Raw genomic sequence first — 7809 nt, forward strand, 5'->3', positions numbered from 1 at the left:
ACCCCAGGGAATCTCATCTAAAGGAAGCTAAGAGGATCCTGAGATATCTGATATAAATAGGTGACCTAGTTCTGTTTTACCCTGTAGGAAATTATTTTGAACTAGTAGGATACGAAGATGCTGATTTTGTAGGATATCAAGTGGACAGGAAGAGCACTTCTGGATTGACACATTTCCTTAGATCCTCACTCATCTCTTGGGGAACCAAAAAGCAAAACTCAGTAGCTCTTAACAGTTGAGGGTAAATACGTTACAGATGCTCCTTGGCGTGCTCAACTTCTATAGATCAAGCAACAACTGGATGATTTCGAAGTTCATATACACATTATTCCTCTCATGTGTGACAACACAAGTGCAGTCAACATGGGAAAGAATCATGTCCAACACAAAAGGACAAAACAAATTGATGTTAGACACCACTTCTTGAGATATAATGTTAAAAAGGGGAGACTCATCATACAGTACGGACGGATGATCAGATTGCATATATCTTTACCAAAGCTCACAACAAGGACAAATTTGAGAACAATAGGTTGAAGCTGGGAATGATGAATATACACTGATCTAGTCCAATCCAAAAGCATCCAATCCTTGTTTTGGCTATGATCTTAAGGGAAGGTATCCTTATTACGTGTAATGCATTGTTTAAAGTGAGAACAATCATGTACCTGTTGCATGTATGCACTCATGAAAATCATAAGAGCAAAGAATGGTCAGAACCATTCCGGAATAAAATCTCATTTGCAGTTGAGGACTGGTCCCTCTCAAGGTTAGCACTCTTTACATTTGGTTAAGCTATTAAATGAGAACCGTCGATATCTCCATGTGTCAATCATCGACCCTTATGACCGTCGTTTTAAGTCTAAGCGACGCATCTACTCGAGGACCCGACATATCATTTGATTTCTTTTTATATAACCTTTCTTCAATCTATATCCCTAAATTTCCAAAAAAAACCTTCATTCTAAGCCTTCCACCAAAACCTTATTTTTCTCTTTCTACCTAACTAGTGTTCTACCAAACCCCTGAGGCTGATGGATATCCTTCATCTGAGTCTAAGGATATCAATGAGGATGATCCCCTCTCAGATGGATAATTCAAAGGAAAATGGTTCTTACATCCACAAAAGAGAAATAAAAGGTTGTTGAAGAGAAATTCAAGAGAAGATCTTTTACCCGATGTGATTTAAAGAAACTATGGGAGATTCTACGAAGACTAGAGCAACCACTACTTCTGAAAACATAAAGAAGAGGAAGTCCAGTGATGCACTGTTCGAAATGCCTATTACTGAAGTGGTGGAATGTGTAGAAGGAAAGGGAAATCCACTGAGCAAGGTATCTCAGTTGATAAGGGAGCAGGACTAGTTGAAGCATGAACTGTATGCAATGATTATGCTAGTGAGCAACAAAGATGCTGAAATTGCTCTTCTAAAGACAGAACTTCTCAAAGCATAAACAGAGGGACTTGGTATTGAGGTTGTCAAGGAGCTACAATGGCAGAATGATGAGCTCATGCCAAAGGTTGCTGCTCTTCAAGAGAAGATTATCAAGGATAATGATGCAACAAACTCTAGACTTACTCATGTTAATAAATCCCACTCTCATCTGCCTCTCTCCCTCATAGTCCTTCATGTGTCTCTGTTTTTGTGTGGATAGTGTCCAGGTTGCTGACTTTTGTGCTATGAAATTGATTCATGTTTTCTTGTGACTGATTTTTGTTGTTTCTTGTTTTATACCTATGTGGTGTTGTCATTGGTTGTGATCCTGCTTAAAAATCTTACTTGTTCTGTTGGTTTAGTGCACTTCTTTTTTTATGATGCTTAAATGGGGAATCTTTGGGTGCCTAGGCTGGTAAACCAGTCTTGATTGACAAGTAGAAGAGAACATGGAAGAAATAAACAGGTCTTGATCGACAGGGGGAAAGAAACTTGGAAGAACTTGTAGGCACTGGTGTATACTTTGTCATCATCAAAAAGGGGGGAAATGTTATTTGTAGTTTGGATGATTTGATAAACCCAGAGACCTTGTAAAGGGACTTGATCCATTGTGCAAATGTACATGAAACTGCATGGTCTTTATCAACAGGGGCAAGGAAAAATAGAACAACTTGTAGGCACTGGTATACAACTTGTCATCATCAAAAAGAGAGAAAATGTTATTTGTAGTTTTGATGATTTGACAAACCTAGAGACCTTGTGAAGGGATTAGCTTGTCATCATCAAAAAGGGATAAAATGTTATTTGTAATTTTGATGATTTGACAAACCAAGAGACCTTGTGAAGGGACCTTGTCCATGGTGCGATATATTCTCTCTACTGCCAGACAAGAAAAGGTACAGTGGTTGGTGCGCAGTCTCCAGCGGATGACTTGACAAATCCAGGGACCTTATGAAAGGACCTAGTCCTTGGTGCGACATGCCTCTCACTGTCAGGCTGGAAAAAGTATAAAAAGTTGGTGCACAGTCTCCAACAGTGGCAAAAGTGGCAGAAGCCTTGGCCAATGGCATGGTCTCGAAGGTTGTTACTATTATACATAAAGATTATGTCCAATAGTTATAACCTTAGTTTTTGCAACTTCAAAATTCTCAAGAACTCTTGCAAAGGCTCACAAAAAAGAGGAGTGAAGAAGCATCCTCAAGATCAACTCGAATCAGAAAGAGGAAGAAGCATCCTCAAGATCAACTCGAATCAGAAAGAGTTGGAAGCGTAGTTGTCTTAGGATTAAATTCGTTTGTACACACATTGTAAATATGTTCCTACATCTATAAAGGAATCAGACAGTTGTTTAGTGTGAAAGTCCTAAATCAGTTGAGTCCAACTGATTTAGTGGGCAGCCTTGTGTGCTGCTTAGTAAAAGTCTAAGTCATTCGAAGCGTGGTGATTTAGTGGGCGACCAGCGTGTTGCTTAGTCGAATTCTAAGTTGTCTAGTGGTGATAGCTTAGTGGGCGGTGTTGTATCTGTTTAGGCTCTTCAAGTAATAGGTAAATTACTTGATCATGAGATTAATAACTTTTTCTCTTATTGGTTCTAACCGGGTCTCACTTTTGCTTGAGAAGATTAGTGAAAATGGTTGAAAATCCTGTGCGACAGTTCATGGTTTTACTCTCTTGAGAAAGGAGGTTCCACGTAAACTGCTTGTGTTGTGTTCTTGCTATTATTTACTCTTCGTTCTTAATTTGTTTGATTCAAGGGAACTGGTCCATTTACTGATAGTGAACGCACGTATTCTACCAATACTAATCACTTAAATAAGCAGAAAAAGATCGGCCAAGAAAACGAGTGTTGCATGAAAATATATGTGTACTCCATTAAAAATGCTAACTGCAACTTCATATACTTATACTCCCCACAAATACAAAAGCAGGTTCAGATAGTGGAATTGTAACGTCAAGAGTGAGATACACAACTCACATGAGATATTTTCCCTATCATATTAGGATAAATGCAATTTTATAATACAATTATGAAAATTCTACATCAGTAAAGCACGACCTTTGACTAATTTGCTCCAACGCAACAAAAAAGAAAGAAAATAATAAAACATAAGAAAGGAGATGTGATAACGGAAATGAGGTGAAAGGCAACATGTGCAAACTTTTGAAATCTATCATATCCATTCTTTAGGGTTGATACAAGCATCCAAGAGTTTCCATTCTTCAGTACCTTCCTCTGGTTGCTGCATTAAGCAATAACAATTAGTTGATATCCAGTGATGTTTCTTGTTTTCCTCCTATCTAAGAATACTACCAATAAATTACATAGCACAGTAAAGCTTACGTGGTCATACTCCCATCGTGCCGTTAATGGAAGAGATACAAGAATGCTCTCAATCCTACCTCCGGTCTTGAGACCAAATGTAGAATGCTCTCAATCCTACCTCCGGTCTTGAGACCAAATGTAGTTCCACGGTCATAAACCTGCACTTACAAAGCAAAGAGAAGGGGTTAAACAATACTTTGTAGATGGGAACATAGGAACTAAGGGAACAAAGTTCTCCACCAAGTTGAATTCCACATAGCGGCCTCGCCGTAGTTGTTTGCCATGCTTTGTGTCCGTCTGTGAAAGGTTTATTCTTCCTCTTTTCTATGATAGGTATATATGATGGAACTACGGAATTTGCACACTCTACAATTCCAAAACAGACACATCAAGGAAGGTAATTTATCCATTGAAGCAAGTAAAGAAGTTCTCACCGCTTGAATTAACTTTCATGCAGAATTAATTATTTCAGAAAAAATGAAAAATCCAATATAATATAGTCTAGAAATACAGTTTGCAGCACATCAACAACTCTTTTTGCAGCACCTAGAAATATGTTCTCGCCTGTCGAACTAACAGACGTCATTTTGCCTTTTGTTCATAAAAGTAAGCTTGTCTATGACAACTTGACTGTTTCCTCCATCAACAAAGATTGTTTATAAGCAGGTGGTCTTTCACACCATTTACCTGTTGAAAAGGAAAGAAGCATTTCTTGATCATAGTTGTTCAAGTCATCAAAAAATATTCCTCCAAGACCTCGTCTCTCACCGCGATGCTGCAATATGATGAGCTCAATGAAAAGCTATTCGTACTCAGTACTTTTAATTTAACAATTAAAAGAACAAACCAACAGAAAAAAAGATATGTACTTCAACTCAACAATTATAAGAAAAGGCAACGACAAAACAATAGCAAGGTCATTATAAACTTCCAACAATTTTGAAATTCGAAAAAGTTGGATGAGCTTTCAACTTAAGATACTGCATAATGATGCTGGTCCTGAACAGAAATATGCCAATAGAGAATAAAGGGAAGGTGTGTGCTATTGCTTGGTTGTTGGCTAAACAATTGCATAAGAGGATCAACATGTTACTTAGCTGAAAGCATCTAAAGGTTTATGAAGGCCTTTGAAATCTTTTTATGTAAATTTCTGGGGCTATACCCAAGGGTATTGAATACTAATATGACACAATTAAACCATCTTCTAAAGTAAGTAGAGATAATTAAATTTGCATATCAATATCTCATCATTTGTGGTCTTTGCCTTAATAGTTTTCATCACAAAAGGGTGCCTCGTTTACTGTAGGAATAAACATGTTCAATAGAAGCATTTAACCCAAAGCAAACAACTTGAACAGTTAAGAAATGAAGTTGCCTGACCTTAATATAGAAATAGTCATCACACTATTTCTTAAATCGAGGGTAGAAGCTAGCATCAAATTTGTCACAAGCAGTTTTTTGCTCCTACAAAATAGCTAATCTGCTTCATATAATGCAAACAGAAAATTGCGATCAAAAATCAGAAAAATGTCTTGTCTTCACTGCATTTGCTCATGGTATAATTATCTTAATTAACATGCAGAAATAGTGAACTACACATAAAGAGATTTCAAAGAAGAAAATACAGTGTGTGAGTGCATTTATACCGAATGGAAGTGCTTCACATCCTCCTCGAAAAGGTAAGAAGGTGTAAGATCAGTACCACCACGAAACCACCATTGCCTTGGTGCTCCTGGTGTATCTGCATTTATATTAATCATAAGTAACTTTAAACATCATATTAGCTCTTCTCTATAGTGTGTGGATGTCAATATCATACAGATAAAATTATAAAAGGTGTATATACACAATCTTAATGACTTATAATGGATTAAAGAAAAGGTATGTATAGAATGTATATTTACTCAAAATGCTAGGTGAACAGAGTCATCCTATGGCTGATGAGCGGTGGCAGATATCTCGTGAAATTAGTTGAGGTGTGCAAGTTGTCCCGGAAAATACTGTTATAAAACAAAGGGATAATGCACAATTACCCCTCAATCTATGCCCGAAATCTCAAAGACACACTTATACTACTTTAAGGTCCTATTACCCCTGAACTTATTTTATTAATAATTTCTACCCTTTTTCGGCCTACGTGGCACTATTTTGTGGGCCCAGTGCTGGTTGCCTTTTTCTTTCAAGCTAGTGTCACGTAGGCTGAAAAGGGGTAGAAAATTACTTATAAAGTAAGTTCAGGGGATAATTGGACCTTAGTATAGTATAAGTGTATCTCTGGGATTTCGAGCATAGGTTGAGGGGTACTTGTGCATTTTCCCTAAAACAAAAGGCATATCTACCCGAATTCAAGTTTATATAACTAAAGAAAAGGTTCCAATGGACTCGTTTGATGATTGTACGTACTCTATATAATAGATTAGACTGGTTTGATGGACATTGATCAAGGAAATACAAGGTTAACATTTGTGAAACTTGTGCGGCTTGAGGTATGTTGAACTTTGTCCTCTAGAACTGTTTTTTCCTAAATGATAAGGAAGCTAACTAATTGAAGAGTATAATATGATATCGGAGGTAACTATGCGTACGAGGACACGATTGTATAAGTAGGAACCAGATTATGTCTGGTTTACGTTTTTAGCTAATACAACGTAATTTCTGTACTGTCTAATAAGTGCCTCACTGCCTCTGATATAAGAGTATGTGTATTCCTGTATGCTTTATAGAGTATGGTTTGACTATCATGTCATGAGACTTGTTATAATAGAGTTCTTAGCATATTGTACTTATATGTTGCAACAGATAATATATGTGATTGCATTTTAGTGCATACTTATGTTCAGGGTAAAGATTTTGATGGGTTAATTTACCATACCAGAACAGAGTTAAATGCCTAGATGGCTTAATTGACCATTCCAAAGATGAGTTAAATACTATGACGGCTTAACTAGCAATCCTAGCACAAAGTAAGCGGGCTCAGCCCGTTCAGGGAGTGTCTAGGTTGATATTAAGGTCGTAAAGATCCATAGAGCTAGTAAAGATCTATAGATAGATGAAGATTAGCATAGCTTGCGTCTAAAAAACCAAGTGGGTAGGAACTAAGGCTCGAAATGTGGATGTGATTAAGTTGTACTCATGAGAGGCGAGGAATAGGAATGAAGTAGGCATTCTCGTTAGAAATGTAGTTATAAAAATTGTCTTCTATTTGATAATTTTGTACCCTATATATTATTGTCACGCCTCTTTTTTTCTCTCAAATGATTTTTGATTTTTATTGTTTGAAAGAAAAAAAGTTTTTCCAATTAAAGTGACGTTTTGAAAAGGGATAATTATTATTTAGAGTCGCCACTTGAAATTGAGTTTTGCTGTTCCAAGTCACCTTATTTAAATCCCTAATCAAAAGGAAATTTGACTTTATTTTTATTGGTCTGTGAACTAGAAATCCGGATAAGGAATTCTGTTGATCGAGGGGAAGGTGTTAGGCACCCCTCGAGTCCCGTGGTTCTAGCACGGTAGCTTCATTGACTTTGATATGACTAAACTTAATTTTGAATATTATATTATTTAACTTAATAATAAAATTGTTATTTATCCTCAGATTTATTCTAAACTTATTTGAAACTGGCTTATTTATTTTAAATAGTCTTTATTTTTTTTTTTTTGTGCGTCCATTAATTTTAAAGTTGAACATCCGTATATTTTTTTTGTGCTTATATTTGTATGTTTTTAATTTTTAATGTTATTATAGGTAGAATATATATTGATATCTAGTTTCTAAGAATTAGAGTTTGTGTAAGAAGGAGATATTTAGAGTTCAAGTTAATTTAGGATTATATATTTATTTATTTATTTTAGATTTAAAATAAAAAAATAAAATTTTATAAGATTTGAAGTTAGTTTTATCAAGAAATCCTAAATAAATTAGAAATATTTTTTTTTAATTAAAAAATAGAACTTTTTCCTTATATTATTTTTTTTTGCACGATTTTTTTTGTTTTAATTTTATATATATATATATATATATATATATATATATATATATATATATATATAT

At 35.6% G+C, this 7809-nt stretch overlaps 1 pseudogene; it reads right to left on the reverse strand.

Annotated features, from left to right (window-relative positions):
* Window positions 1-3484: 3484 nt before the first annotated feature.
* The window catches only part of LOC107021687, a 6638-nt pseudogene continuing 2313 nt past the window's right edge, over window positions 3485-7809 (reverse strand).

Source organism: Solanum pennellii, chromosome 1 (genome assembly GCF_001406875.1).
Source record: "Solanum pennellii chromosome 1, SPENNV200".
Taxonomy (NCBI): Eukaryota; Viridiplantae; Streptophyta; class Magnoliopsida; order Solanales; family Solanaceae; genus Solanum; species Solanum pennellii.